Below are 15,272 nucleotides of genomic sequence, written 5' to 3'. Positions count from 1 at the left end.
GAGTGTGAGAGAGAGTGTGAGAGAGAGTGTGAGAGTGTGAGAGAGAGTGTGTGAGAGAGAGAGTGTGTGAGAGAGAGAGTGTGTGAGAGTGTGAGAGAGAGTGTGTGAGAGAGAGAGAGAGCGTGTGAGAGAGGGTGTGTGTGAGAGTGTGTGAGAGAGGGTGTGTGTGAGAGAGAGTGTGTGAGAGAGAGTGTGTGAGAGAGAGTGTGTGTGTGAGAGGGTGTGTGTGAGAGAGGGTGTGTGTGAGAGAGAGCGTGTGTGTGAGAGAGAGTGTGTGAGAGAGAGTGTGTGAGAGAGAGTGTGTGAGAGAGAGTGTGTGAGAGAGAGTGTGTGAGAGAGAGTGTGTGTGTGAGAGGGTGTGTGTGTGAGAGGGTGTGTGAGAGAGAGCGTGTGTGTGAGAGAGTGTGTGAGAGAGAGTGTGTGAGAGAGAGTGTGTGAGAGAGAGTGCGTGAGAGTGTGTGTGAGAGAGAGTCTGTGAGAGAGGGTGTGTGTGAGAGTGTGTGAGAGAGTGTGTGAGAGAGTGTGTGAGAGAGTGTGAGAGAGAGTGTGAGAGAGAGTGTGAGAGAGAGTGTGAGAGAGAGTGTGAGAGAGAGTGTGAGAGAGAGTGTGAGAGAGAGTGTGAGAGAGAGTGTGAGAGAGAGTGTGAGAGAGAGTGTGAGAGAGTGTGTGAGCGAGTGTGTGAGAGAGTGCGTGAGAGAGAGTGTGTGAGAGAGAGAGAGTGTGAGAGAGAGAGAGAGAGTGTGTGAGGGAGAGAGAGAGTGTGTGAGTGAGTGTGTGAGAGAGACTGTGTGTGTGTGAGAGTGTGAGAGAGAGAGTGTGTGTGTGAGAGAATGTGTGTGAAGTGAGAGGGTGTGTGAGAGAGAGTGTGAGAGAGAGAATGTGAGAGAGAGAGTGAGTGAGAGAGAGAGTGAGAGTGTGGGAGAGAGAGTGAGTGTGTGAGAGAGTGTGTGTGTGAGAGAGTGCGTGAGAGAGAGAGAGAGAGAGTGAGAGTGTGTGTGTGTGAGAGTGTGAGAGTGTGAGTGTGTGTGAGAGAGTATGTGTGAGAGAGTGTGTGAGAGAGAGTGTGTGAGAGAGAGTGTGTGTGTAAGAGAGAGTGTGTGTGAGAGAGTGTGTGAGAGAGTGTGTGAGAGAGTGTGTGCGAGAGATAGTGTGTGAGAGCAAGAGAGAGTATGAGAGTGTGTGGGAGAGAATGTGTGTGAGTGAGAGAATATGTCTGTGAGAGTGTGTGAAAGAATGTGTGTGAGAGAGAGTGCGTGTGAGAGAGCGGGTGTGTGTGAGGGTGTGTGTGAGAATGTGTGTGAGAGTGTGTGTGTGTGTGTGTGTGTGTGTGTGAGAGAGCGTGTGTGAGAGTGTTTGAGAGTGTGAGAGTATTTGTGAGAAAGTGGGTGTCCTCCCTATCTCTGTAACCCTCCATGCCCCTATAACTCTCCCTATCTCTGTAACCTCCTCCAGCTCCTACAACCCTCCCTATCTCTGTAACCTCCTCCAGTTGCTACAGCCCTCCGTATCTCTGTAAACTCCTCCATCACGGGGTTAGATACAGAGTAAAGCTCCCTCTACACTGTCCCCATCAAACACTCCCAGGACAGGTTCAGCACGGGGTTAGATACAGGGTAAAGCTCCCTCTACACTGTCCCCAACAAACACTCCCAGGACAGGTACAGCACGGGGTTAGATACAGAGTAAAGCTCCCTCTACACTGTCCTCATCAAACACTCTCAGGACAGGTCCAGCACGGGGTTACATACAGAGTAAAGCTCCCTCTACACTGTCCCCATCAAACACTCCCAGGACAGGTACAGCACGGTGTTAGATACAGAGTAAAGCTCCCTCTACACTGTCCCCATCAAACACTCCCAGGAAAGGTACAGCATGGGGTTAGATACAGAGTAAAGCTCCCTCTACACTGTCCCCATCAAACACTCACAGGACAGGTACAGCACGGGGTTAGATACAGAGTAAAACTCCCTATACACTGTCCTCATCAAACACTCCCAGGACAGGTACAGCACGGGGTTAGATACAGGGTAAAGCTCCCTTTACACTGTCCCCATCAAACACTCCCAGGCAAGGTACATCACGGGGTTAGATACAGAGTAAAGCTCCCTCTACACTGTCCCCATCAAACACTCCCAGGAAAGGTACAGCACGGGGTTAGATACAGAGTAAAACTCCGTATGCACTGTCCTCATCAAACACTCCCAGGACAGGTACAGCACGGGGTTAGATACAGAGTAAAGCTCCCTCTACACTGTCCCCATCAAACACTCCCAGGACAGGTACAGCACGGGGTTAGATACAGAGTAAAGCTCCCTCTACACTGTCCCCAACAAACACTCCCAGGACAGATACAGCACGGGGTTAGATACAGAGTAAAGCTCCCTCTACACTGTCCCCACCAAACACTCCCAGGACAGGTACAGCACGGGGTTAGATACAGGGTAAAGCTCCCTCTACACTGTCCCCATCAAACACTCCCAGGACAGGTACAGCACGGGGTTAGATACAGAGTAAAGCTTCCTCGACACTGTCCCCATCAAACACTCCCAGGACAGGTACAGCACGGGGTTAGATACAGAGTAAAGCTCCCTCTACACTGTCCCCATCAAACACTCCCAGGACAGGTACAGCACGGGGTTAGATACAGAGTAAAGCTTCCTCGACACTGTCCCCATCAAACACTCCCAGGACAGGTACAGCACGGGGTTAGATACAGAGTAAAGCTCCCTCTGCACTGTCCCCACCAAACACTCCCAGGACAGGTACAGCACGGGGTTAGATACAGAGAAAAGCTCCTTCTACACTGTCCCCATCAAACACTCGCAGGACAGGTACAGCACGGGGTTAGATACAGAGTAAAGCTCCCTCTACACTATCCCCATCAAACACTCCCAGGACAGGTACAGCACGGGGTTAGATACAGAGTAAAGCTCCCTCCACACTGTCCCCATCAAACACTCCGAGGACAGGTACAGCTCGGGGTTAGATACAGAGTAAAGCTCCCTCTACACTGTACCCATCAAACACTTCCAGGACAGGTACAGCACGGGTTAGACACAGAGTAAAGCTCCCTCTACACCGTCCCCATCAAACCCTCCCAGGACAGGTACAGCACGGGGTTAAATACAGAGTAAAGCTCCCTCTACACTGTCCCCATCAAACACTCCCAGGACAGGTACAGCTCGGGGTTAGATACAGAGTAAAGCTCCCTCTACACTGTACCCATCAAACACTCCCAGGACAGGTACAGCACGGGGTTAGATACAGAGTAAAGCTCCCTTTACACTGTCCCCATCAAGCACTCCCAGGACAGGTACAGCACGGGGTTAGATACAGAGTAAAGCTCCCTTTACACTGTCCCCATCAAACACTCCCAGGACAGGTACAGCACGGGGTTAGATACAGAGTAAAGCTCCCTCTACACTGTCCCCATCAAACACTCCCAGGACAGGTACAGCACGGGGTTAGATACAGAGTAAAGCTCCCTTTACACTTTGCCGGAAGGGAGCAGGGTCTCTGGAGCTTCAGAGTTGACTCCAGTCATGCCGGTTCAGTTGAAGAGGGCGGGAGGGGAAAGCATGCTGGGAAAGGAGATGGCAGCTGATTGGTGATGTCACGTCTTCAACAGGACACCCAACCCTGAAAGAGAGGCAGGATGCACCGACCAATCACAGGACGGGGCCGCCACCCAACTGCCCAATCAAACGCAAGCATCCGATGGAGCCCTGCAGCATTAGCCAATCAGTGGATGAACGCCTCCCAAAATTTGGGAAGCCCCTCGCCTTGGTCAGGGTGTAAGTACAAAAGCGGCATAATGTGGGACTCGCTCCCACGGGGAGTGGGGAGAATGTGGGACTCGCTCCCACGGGGAGTGGGGAGAATGTGGGACTCGCTCCCACGGGGAGTGGGGAGAATGTGGGACTCGCTCCCACGGGGAGTGGGGAGAATGTGGGACTCGCTCCCACGGGGAGTGGGGAGAATGTGGGACTCGCTCCCACGGGGAGTGGGGAGAATGTGGGACTCGCTCCCACGGGGAGTGGGGAGAATGTGGGACTCGCTCCCACGGGGAGTGGGGAGAATGTGGGACTCGCTCCCATGGGGAGTGGGGAGACTGTGGGACTCGCTCCCATGGGGAGTGGGGAGACTGTGGGACACGCTCCCACGGGGAGTGGGGGGAATGAGGGAAACGCTCCCACGGGGAGTGGGGAGACTGTGGGACACGCTCCCACGGGGAGTGGGGGGAATGAGGGACACGCTCCCACGGGGTGTGGGGAGAATGTGGGACTCGCTCCCACGGGGAGTGGGGAGACTGTGGGACACGCTCCCATGGGGAGTGGGGAGAATGTGGGACTCGCTCCCACGGGGAGTGGGGAGAATGTGGGACTCGCTCCCACGGGGAGTGGGGAGAATGTGGGACTCGCTCCCACGGGGAGTGGGGAGAATGAGGGACTCGCTCCCACGGGGAGTGGGGAGAATGTGGGGCGCGCTCCCACAGGGAGTGGGGAGAATGCGGGACTCGCTCCCACGGGGAGAATGAGGGACTCGCTCCCACGGGGAGTGGGGAGAATGCGGGACTCGCTCCCGTGGGGAGTGGGGAGAATGTGGGACTCGCTCCCACGGGGAGTGGGGAGAATGTGGGACTCGCTCCCACGGGGAGTGGGGAGAATGTGGGACTCGCTCCCACGGGGAGTGGGGAGAATGTGGGACTCGCTCCCACGGGGAGTGGGGAGAATGTGGGACTCGCTCCCACGGGGAGTGGGGAGAATGTGGGACTCGCTCCCACGGGGAGTGGGGAGAATGTGGGACTCGCTCCCACGGGGAGTGGGGAGAATGTGGGACTCGCTCCCATGGGGAGTGGGGAGACTGTGGGACTCGCTCCCATGGGGAGTGGGGAGACTGTGGGACACGCTCCCACGGGGAGTGGGGGGAATGAGGGAAACGCTCCCACGGGGAGTGGGGAGACTGTGGGACACGCTCCCACGGGGAGTGGGGGGAATGAGGGACACGCTCCCACGGGGTGTGGGGAGAATGTGGGACTCGCTCCCACGGGGAGTGGGGAGACTGTGGGACACGCTCCCACGGGGAGTGGGGAGAATGTGGGACTCGCTCCCACGGGGAGTGGGGAGAATGTGGGACTCGCTCCCACGGGGAGTGGGGAGAATGTGGGACTCGCTCCCACGGGGAGTGGGGAGAATGAGGGACTCGCTCCCACGGGGAGTGGGGAGAATGAGGGACTCGCTCCCACGGGGAGCGGGGAGAATGTGGGACTCGCTCCCACGGGGAGTGGGGAGAATGAGGGACTCGCTCCCACAGGGAGTGGGGAGAATGAGGGACTCGCTCCCACGGGGAGTGGGGGGAATGAGGGACTCGCTCCCACGGGGAGTGGGGAGAATGTGGGGCGCGCTCCCACAGGGAGTGGGGAGAATGCGGGACTCGCTCCCACGGGGAGAATGAGGGACTCGCTCCCACGGGGAGTGGGGAGAATGCGGGACTCGCTCCCGTGGGGAGTGGGGAGAATGTGGGACTCGCTCCCACGGGGAGTGGGGAGAATGTGGGACTCGCTCCCACGGGGAGTGGGGAGAATGTGGGACTCGCTCCCAGGGGGAGTGGGGAGAATGTGGGACTCGCTCTCACGGGGAGTGGGGAGAATGTGGGACTCGCTCCCACGGGGAGTGGGGAGAATGTGGGACTCGCTCCCATGGGGAGTGGGGAGAATGTGGGACTCGCTCCCACGGGGAGTGGGGAGAATGTGGGACTCGCTCCCAGGGGGAGTGGGGAGAATGTGGGACTCGCTCCCACGGGGAGTGGGGAGAATGTGGGTCTCGCTCCCACGGGGAGTGGGGAGAATGTGGGTCTCGCTCCCACGGGGAGTGGGGAGAATGTGGGACTCGCTCCCACGGGGAGTGGGGAGAATGTGGGACTCGCTCCCATGGGGAGTGGTGAGAATGTGGGACTCGCTCCCACGGGGAGTGGGGAGAATGTGGGACTCGCTCCCACGGGGAGTGGGGAGAATGTGGGACTCGCTCCCACGGGGAGTGGGGAGAATGTGGGTCTCGCTCCCACGGGGAGTGGGGAGAATGTGGGACTCGTTCCCACGGGGAGTGGGGAGAATGTGGGTCACACTTGTAGTTTGACTATCTGCACGTCCGCCATGTCCCCCGTCACCTTTAATCCTCAGTCCCAACCTTATCCTCGCTCCTCCAAGATCAGGGCTCATTATCGGTGGTGTTGTGCAGTTGGTGCACCCTTAGAATAAACAAAGAAAAGTACAGCACAGGAACAGGCCCTTCGGCCCTCCCAGCCTGCGCCGACCCTGCTGCCCGTCTAAAAAAAAGACCCTTCTGCCCTTACTCGGGCCCTATCCCTCTATTTTCTCCCAATTCATGTACCCATCCAGATGCCTCTTAAATGTTGCTAATGTGCTTCTTCCACCGCATCCCCTGGCAGCGCGTCCCAGGCACCCACCACTCTCTGCGTGAAAAGCTTACCCCGCACATCTGCCTTAAACTTTCCCCCTCTCACCTTGAATCTGTGCCCCCTTGTAATTGGCACTTCCATCTTGGAGCAAGCATCTGACTATCCACCCTGTCTATGCCTCTCGCAATTTTGTAGGCTCTATAAGGTCTCCCCTCGGCCTCTGTCTTTCCAGTGAGAACAATCCTACTTCATTTAGCCTCTCATATAGCCAACACCCTCCAGACCAGGTAACTTCCTGGTGAACCTTTTTTGCACTCTCTCCAAAGCTTCCACATCCTTCTGATAATGTGGTGACCAGGGGCGAAATTCTCCGGAAACGGCACAATGTCCGCCGACTAGCACCCAAAACGGCACAAATCAGACGGGCATCGCGCCGCCCCAAAGGTGCGGAATGCTCCGCATCTTTGGGGGCCGAACCCCAACATTGAGGGGCTAGGTTGGCGCCGGACGAATTTCCGCCCCGCCAGCTGGCGGAAAAGGCATTTGGTGCTCCGCCAGCTGGCGCGGAAATGCCATCTCCGGGCGGCGCATGCGCGGGAGCGTCAGTGGCCGCTGACAGCATTCCCACGCATGCGCAGTGGAGGGAGTCTCTTCCACCTCCGCCATGGTGGAGACCGTGGCGAGGCGGAAGGGAAAGAGTGCCCCCACGGCAGAGGCTCGCCCGCGGATCGGTGGGCCCCGATCGCGGGCCAGGCCACCGTGGGGGCACCCCCCCGGGGCCAGATCGCCCCGCGCCCCCCCCCAGGACCCCGGAGCCCGCCCGCGCCGCCTTGTCCCGCCGGTAAGGTAGGTGGTTTAATTTACGCCGGCGGGACAGGCATTTTAGCGGCGGGACTTCGGCCCATCCGGGCCGGAGAATCGCGCGGGAGGGCCCGCCAACCGGCGCGGCTCGATTCCCGCCCCCGCCCAATCTCGGGTGCCGGAGACTTCGGCAACCAGCGGGGGCGGGATTCATGCCAGCCCCCAGCGATTCTCCAACCCGGCGGGGGGGTCGGAGAATTTTGCCCCAGAACTGCACGCGATACTCCAAATGCGGCCTAACCAAGGTTTTGTACAGCTGAAGCATGATTTCCCAACTCCTGTACTCAATGCCCCGGCTGATGAAGGCAAGCATACCACATGACTTCTTAATCACCTTGGCCACTTTTAGGGAATAGTGCCCTTGCATGTGCAGATCCCTCTGTATGTTAATGTTCTTCAGGGTTCTATCATTTCCAGTATAATTCATACCTCGATTTGATTCTCCAAAGTGCCCTAGCTCCCCTCGCCTCCCTCAACCGTACAAGTGTTGGGGGAGGGGATGAGGGCTTCATGCTGGCCTCTCTCATGCTCCGCTACGAGGGGAAGCCACCTCAGGGCCCATCACGGAGACCTGGACATGCTCTGCGACGTCACCCCTCAAGGGGATGGGCCCCCCGCCTCGATGGAGGGACGCTGTTGTGTTATGTAATTTGGAACAACACAAGCTGCCACTTGATGCAGTTTTGAGTAAAAGATGCTCCAGACTTTGAAGTGAGTTCAATGTGTTTTATTGAACTATTAGCACAGTTCTCAATCAGTTCGACTCTCTGCTAATCTAAATGTAGTAACTCAGTCTAACTGACCCAGCCTTGCTCTGAGCCGCGTGCTGGGGTGTGATGCTGAGGATACACCCTGTCTCACTCTGTAGATGTTGGTCTGTGGAAAGAGGTGGGGTGTGAGTGCCTCATCCCTTTTATAGTGAGATACCACCCCTCAGTGTCCTGACTGCTCATTGGTCGTGTCCTATTCTATGTGTTCATTAGCTGCATGTTTACATATCACGACAGCCGCTTCCCGGGTCTCACTCCTCCTGTCTGTCTCTCCCACCACAGGGATAGGCCCGTCGCCGGGGAAGGCCGGGGGGAGCAAGTGCGGGGCCCAGGCCTGTGCCAAGCCGTGGCCTACCCGCCCCACAAGCCCTCACAGCAGGTCAGAGGCCCTCCCGCCGACCAACCACTGGCCCTGATAAAGAAACGGCCGTGTTTGAGCAGAGCAAACCTCAACCCCGCGTGCGCACTGCCTCCCAGCATGCTCCAACAGGTAAGAGGCCAGGCGGATTTACCCCAGGGAGTGTCTCGGGGGTGGGGCGGGGGCGGTATTTTGGGAATATGTCTCTCTCTCTCGGTCTCTCTTTCTGTCTCTGTCGCTCTCTCTCTCTCTCTGATCCTCTCTCGCTCTGTCTGTCTCTCTATAAGTCTCGTTCTGTCTCCCCCTCTCTGCCTCTGCCTCTGCCTCTGCCTCTGCCTCTGCCTCTGCCTCTGCCTCTGCCTCTGCCTCCCTGTCTCCCTCTGCCTCTGCCTCCCTGTCTCCCTCTGCCTCTGCCTCTCCCTCTCCCTCTCCCTCTCCCTCTCCCTCTCCCTCTCCCTCCCTCTCCCTCTCCCTCCCTGTCTCCCTCTCCCTCTCCCTCTCCCTCTGCCTCTGCCTCTGCCTCCCTCTCCCTCTCTCCCTCGCCCTCCGTCCGTCTCTCCCTCTCCGTCTCTCCCTCTCCGTCTCTCCCTCTCCGTCTCTCCCTCTCCGTCTCTCCCTCTCCGTCTCTCCCTCTCCGTCTCTCCCCCTCTGTCTCTGTCTCTGTCTCTCTGTGCCTCTCTCATTCTGTCTCTCTCTGTCTCTCTCTCTCTCTTTCTGTCTCTTTCTCTGTCTCTCTCTGCCTCTCTCGCTCTCTCTCTGTCTCTCCCTCTATCTGTTTCTCTGTCTCTTTCTCTGTCTCTTTCTCTGTCTCTTTCTCTGTCTCTTTCTCTGTCTCTTTCTCTGTCTCTTTCTCTGTCTCTTTCTCTGTCTCTCTCTGCCTCTCTCGCTCTGTCTCTCTCTCTCTCTGTTTCTCTGTCTCTCTGTGTTTCTCTCTCTCTCTCCCTGGCTCTCCCTCTCTCTCCCTGTCTCCCTCTCTGTCTGTCTCTCTCTGTCTCCCTCTATTTCACTCCCTCTCTCTCTCGGTCTGTTTTTCTCTCTTCTCTGTCTGTGTCTCTCTGTCTGTGTCTCTCTGTCTGTGTCTCTGTCTGTGTTTCTCTCTCTCTCCCCCTCTCCCTCCCCCTCTTCCTCTCCCTCCCCCTCCCCCTCCCCCTCTCCCTCCCCCTCCCCCTCTCCCTCTCCCTCTGCCTCTCCGCCTCTCCCTCTGCCTCTCCGCCTCTCCCTCTGCCTCTCCCTCTGCCTCTCCGCCTCTCCCTCTGCCTCTGCCTCTCCGCCTCTCCCTCTGCCTCTCCGCCTCTCCCTCTGCCTCTCCGCCTCTCCCTCTGCCTCTCCGCCTCTCCCTCTGCCTCTCCGCCTCTCCCTCTGCCTCTCCGCCTCTCCCTCTGCCTCTCCGCCTCTCCCTCTGCCTCTCCGCCTCTCCCTCTGCCTCTCCGCCTCTCCCTCTGCCTCTCCGCCTCTCCCTCTGCCTCTCTTCCTCTGCCTCTCCGCCTCTCCCTCTCCCTCCCTCTGCCTCTGCCTCTCTCTCCCTCTGCCTCTCCCTCTGCCTCTCCCTCCCTCCCTCTCCCTCTCCCTCCCTCCCTCCGTCTCCCTCTGCCTCTGCCTCTGCCTCTGCCTCTGCCTCTGCCTCTGCCTCTGCCTCTCCCTCTCCCTCTCCCTCTGCCTCTGCCTCTGCCTCTGCCTCTGCCTCTGCCTCTCCCTCTCCCTCTCCCTCCCTGTCTCCCTCTGCCTCTCCCTCCCTCCCTCCCTCTCTCTCCCTCTCCCTCTGCCTCCCTCTCCCTCTCCCTCTGCCTCTGCCTCTGCCTCTGCCTCCCTCTGCCTCTGCCTCCCTCTCCCTCTCTCCCTCGCCCTCCGTCCGTCTCGCCCTCCGTCCGTCTCTCCCTCTCCGTCTCTCCCTCTCTGTCTCTGTCTCTGTCTCTCTGTGCCTCTCTCATTCTGTCTCTCTCTCTCTCTGTCTCTTTCTGTCTCTTTCTCTGTCTCTCTCTGCCTCTCTCGCTCTCTCTGTCTCTCCCTCTGTCTGTTTCTCTGTCTCTTTCTCTGTCTCTTTCTCTGTCTCTCTCTGCCTCTCTCGCTCTGTCTCTCTCTCTCTCTGTTTCTCTGTCTCTCTGTCTGTGTTTCTCTCTCTCTCTCCCTGGCTCTCCCTCTCTCTCCCTGTCTCCCTCTCTGTCTGTCTCTCTCTGTCTCCCTCTATCTCACTCCCTCTCTCTCTCGGTCTGTTTTTCTCTCTTCTCTGTCTGCGTCTCTCTGTCTGTGTCTGTGTGTGTGTGTCTCTGTCTGTGTTTCTCTCTCTCTCTGTCTCACTCTCTCACTCTCACTCTCTCTCTCCTTTAGGTCACTCCTTATAATCCGACCTCTCTGATGAGCTTTTGATTGCCTCTGGCCCGTGGTCTAATTCTGTCCGATTTACGTTGCAGTGCAGTGCCTCGAGGACGTTGTCATTCCGTCCTGGCTGTCCTCGCCCTGGGGTCGCTGGCCCTTCCCACAATCCTGTTCTTGCTGTCATGTCCTCCCTGAGTCTGCTCATTCGGTACCTTCCTGCCTTCTGTACTCGACGCCTCGTTCAATGTGGGCAAGCATACAACGTGCATTTTCTTTAACAGTTTGAAACAGTTCTGAATGCTCACCCACACATTTCTCCGTTTCTGCGGCCCAGCCGTATAAATACTGTGGCTACCAGAGCAGGTCAGAGGCTGGGAATCCTGCGGAGAGTAACTCACCTCCTGACCCCCCCCAAAGCCTGTCCACCATCGACAAGGACACAAGTCAGGAGTGTGATGGACTCTCCCACTCGCCTGGATGAGCGCGGCTCCGACAACACTCGAGAAGCTCGACACCATCCAGGACAAAGCAGCCCCCCCTCCCCCCGCTCGATCGACACGCTAACCCCCACCTTCAACACCCACCCCCTCCACCCACCGACGCACAGCGGCAGCCGTGTGCACCGTCTACAAGATGCACTGCGGCCACTCGCCAAGGCTCCTTCGACAAGCCCCGCCCAAACCCGCCACCTCTACCCCCGAGAAGGACGAGGGCAGCAGACACCACGGGGAACACCCACCGCCTGCACGTCCCCCCTCCGAGCACCCCCACCCCCACACCCCAACACACACGCACCATCCCGACTTGGAAATATATGGGCCGTTCCTTCACTGTCGCCGGGTCAGAATCCTGGAACTCCCTCCCTAACAGCACTGTGGGTGTACCTACACCACACGGGGACTGCAGCGGGTTCAAGATGGCGGCTCACCCACTATCTTCGCAATTAGGGAGGGGGAATAAATGCTAGGCTGATAGCTCACTGCGAGTGAATAAATAAAGACATTTTTTTTTTTTTTTAAAGTACCCAAATCATTTTTTTTCCCGATTTAGGGGCAATTTAGCGTGGCCAATCCACCTCCCCTGCTTTGGGTTGTGGGGGGGGGTGAGACCCACGCAGGCAGTGACCCGGGGCCGGGAGTGAACCCGGTCCTCAGTGCTAACCACTACGCCGCCCTGAATAAATAAAACATAAGTGAGATGCTGCCCGGGCCGTTGTGCCAATCAGAGTGTGACATCCTGCTCAATTATCTCAAAATCCTCCTCTCTCTCGAGCACTGGGGAAGAATTGCTTCTGCCTGTTGCCATGGCAACCCGTCACTGAAACTACAGCAGAGAGGAGGCCCTCGGCCCATCGGCATGTAAAACACCTGACCTGCCCGCCTAATCCCATTGGCCAGCACTCGGCCCATGGCCTTGAATGTGGTGACGGCCACGTGCTCATCCAGGTCCTTTGTAAAGGATGTGAGGCAACCCGGCCCTCCCACCCTCCCAGGCCGTGCGTTCCAGACCCTCACCACCCTCTGGGTAAAGACGTTTTTCCTCAAATCCCCCCTGAACCTCCCGCCCCTCACCTTGAACTTGTGTCCCCCTCGCAACTGACCCTTCAACTAAGGGGAACAGCTGCTCCCTACCCACCCTGTCCATACCTCGTGATCTTGTTCCCCTCGATCAGGTCACCCCCTCAGTCGTCTCTGCTCCAGCGAAAACAACCCAAGCCTATCCAACCTCTCTTCATAAATGGAATGTTCCATCCCAGGCAACATCCTGGTGAATCTCCTCTGCACCCCCTCCAGCGCAATCACACCCTTCCTATAATGTGCCGACCAGAACTGCACACAGTGCTCCGGCTGTGGCCTCACAAAGTATACAACTCCAACATGACCTCCCTGCTAATCTATGCCTCGATTGATAAAGACAAGTGTGCCAAATGCCACTTTCACCTCCCTATTAACCTGCCCTTCTGCCTTCAGAGATCTATGGACAACACACCACGGTCCCTCTGTTCCTCGGAACTTCCCAGTGTCAGGCCATTCATTGAATACTTCCTTGTCACATTACTCCTTCCAGTGTATCACCTCACACTTTTCAGGGTTAAATTCCATCTGCCACTTTTCTGCTCATTTGACCATCCCGTCTATGTCTTCCTGTAACCCAAGACACTCAACGTCACTGTTAACCACCCGGCTAATCTTTGTGTCATCCGCAAGCTTGCTGATCCTATCCCCCACATAGTCATCGATGTTGTTTATATAATTGACAAACGATAGGGGACCCACACAGATCCCTGTGGTACGCCACTGGTCACTGACTTCCAGACACTAAAGCAGCCGTCTGTCATCCCCCTCTGCCTCCTACAGCTCAACCAATTTTGAATCCACCTCGTCAAGTTCCCCTGTATCCCATTTGCCTTCTTTATAAGTCTCCCATGTGGAACCTTGTCAAAGGCTTTGCTGGAGTCCACGTAAAGTACATCCACTGCACTACCCTCATCTACACACCTGGTCACATGCTCAAAATATTCCATCAAATTAGTTTGGCAAGACCTCCCTCTGACAAAGCCACGCTGACTTTCCCTGATCAAACCTTGCCTCTCCAAGTGGAGACTCTCTGTCAGGATTTTCTCCAGTAGTTTCCCTCCCACTGTCGTGAGACTGACTGGTCTGTAGTTCCCTGTCTTTCCTCTATAACCGTTGTAAAATAGTGGGACCATGTTAATAATAATAATCTTTATTAGTGTCACAAGTACGCTTATATTAACACTGCAATGATGCTCCTGTGAAAATCCCCTCGTCGCCACATTCCGGCGTCTGTTCGGGTACACTGAGGGAGAATTCAGAATGTCCAATTCACCTAACAGCACGTCTTTCGGGACTTGTGGGAGGAAACCGGAGGACCCGGAGGAAACCCACGCAGACACGGGGAGGCCGTGTAGACTCCGCACAGACAGTGACCCAAGCCGGAATCGAACCTGGGGCCATGGAGCTGTGAGGCAACAGTGCTAACCACTGTGCTACCGTGCAGCCTTAGAACATCAGCTGTTCCCCAGTCCTTTGGCACCTTCCCCATGGCCAAAGAGGAATTAAAAATTTGGGTCAGAGTTCCTGGAATCTGCTCCCTCGCCTCCAACAGCATCCTCGGACACAATTAATCTGGACCTGGATATTTGTCCACTTCTAAGCCAATCAACACCTCCAGTAGCTTGTCACTCCCTGTGACAATTTGCTCAGAAACCTCACAGTCTCTCTCCCCGAGATCCATACCTACCTCCTCGTTCTCTTGGGTGATGACAGATCTGAAGTATTCATTCAGCAACCTCCGAAAACTCACCTTCTTCCCTTCCTCCAATCCCAAACAGAAGCTTTCAGCCAATGACAGGTCTTCCATGGCAATTCCCAGAGAGCCGGAACTCACTCCAGGTCGAGCCCAGCATTCTAGGCTGCCGCAAGTTCAGGAAGAGGGGCGGGAGCAGGCCATTCAGCCCCTCTAGCTTGTTCACCCATCATGGCTGATCTTCAACATTCAAGGCTAATGACCAAAGTTGCTGGGGTGAAGGAATTTCACACCCCCCCCAATCGCCCCCACCCCTCGCCCCCCCCTACTCCTTCAACCACCCCCACCCCCCTCCCAACCCACTCCCCCCCCCACCCACACCTCCCCCACCCCCGGCCAAAGCTGGAGTAAGAATTGTTCCTCTGTCCCCCACCAGCGGGACTGGCGCGCAGGGTCGAAACCGCGTCAGATACCATGGCATTTAGTTCAGGGGTCAAAGGGTAACCTAAGCAGGCCCAAGGCAGCCTGGGAATCCATGACACGTGCTGCTGAGCAGTGACATCACCTTGTCTCTCGCCCCTCCGCAGATGCGGCCCTCCGTCATTACCTGTGCTTCATCCAGTTACCGGGAGTGTGGGCACGACCGTGCGCTGGTACTGAACGGGCACAAGAGAGACGTATCGGTCAGTTACAGTGCGGAAACTGAGGGTAAGACCACAGTTTACGGTATATCAGAGTGTTACAGTGAGGGGTGTGGGGTATATCAGAGTGTTACAGTGAGGGGTGTGGGTATATCAGTGTTACAGTGAGGGGTGTGGGGTATATCAGTGTTACAGTGAGGGGTGTGAGGTATATCAGAGTGTTACAGTGAGGGGTGTGAGGTATATCAGAGTGTTACAGTGAGGGGTGTGGGGTATATCAGTGTTACAGTGAGGGGTGTGGTGTATATCAGTGTTACAGTGAGGGGTGTGGGTATATCAGTGTTACAGTGAGGGGTGTGAGGTATATCAGAGTGTTACAGTGAGGGGTGTGGGGTATATCAGTGTTACAGTGAGGGGTGTGGTGTATATCAGAGTGTTACAGTGAGGGGTGTGGGGTATATCAGTGTTACAGTGAGGGGTGTGGAGTATATCAGTGTTACAGTGAGGGGTGTGGGTATATCAGTGTTACAGTGAGGGGTGTGAGGTATATCAGAGTGTTACAGTGAGGGGTGTGGGGTATATCAGTGTTACAGTGAGGGGTGTGGTGTATATCAGAGTGTTACAGTGAGGGGTGTGGGGTAT

The 15,272-nt window shown here is 56.5% G+C and overlaps 1 long non-coding RNA gene across 1 annotated transcript; it reads left to right on the top strand.

Annotated features, from left to right (window-relative positions):
- The first annotated feature begins 1,405 nt into the window (after positions 1-1,405).
- On the top strand, positions 1,406-14,699 carry LOC140407643 (uncharacterized). Its single transcript, XR_011939738.1, has 4 exons — positions 1,406-1,589; positions 3,629-3,794; positions 8,331-8,538; positions 14,577-14,699. It is a non-coding gene; the product is annotated as an uncharacterized lncRNA (long non-coding RNA).
- Positions 14,700-15,272: the final 573 nt, after the last annotated feature.

This window comes from Scyliorhinus torazame, unplaced genomic scaffold, assembly GCF_047496885.1.
Source record: "Scyliorhinus torazame isolate Kashiwa2021f unplaced genomic scaffold, sScyTor2.1 scaffold_1728, whole genome shotgun sequence".
Classification (NCBI taxonomy): domain Eukaryota; kingdom Metazoa; phylum Chordata; class Chondrichthyes; order Carcharhiniformes; family Scyliorhinidae; genus Scyliorhinus; species Scyliorhinus torazame.
Note: the sequence above shows the minus strand (reverse complement) of the source record. Positions and strands in the feature narration are given on the sequence as shown.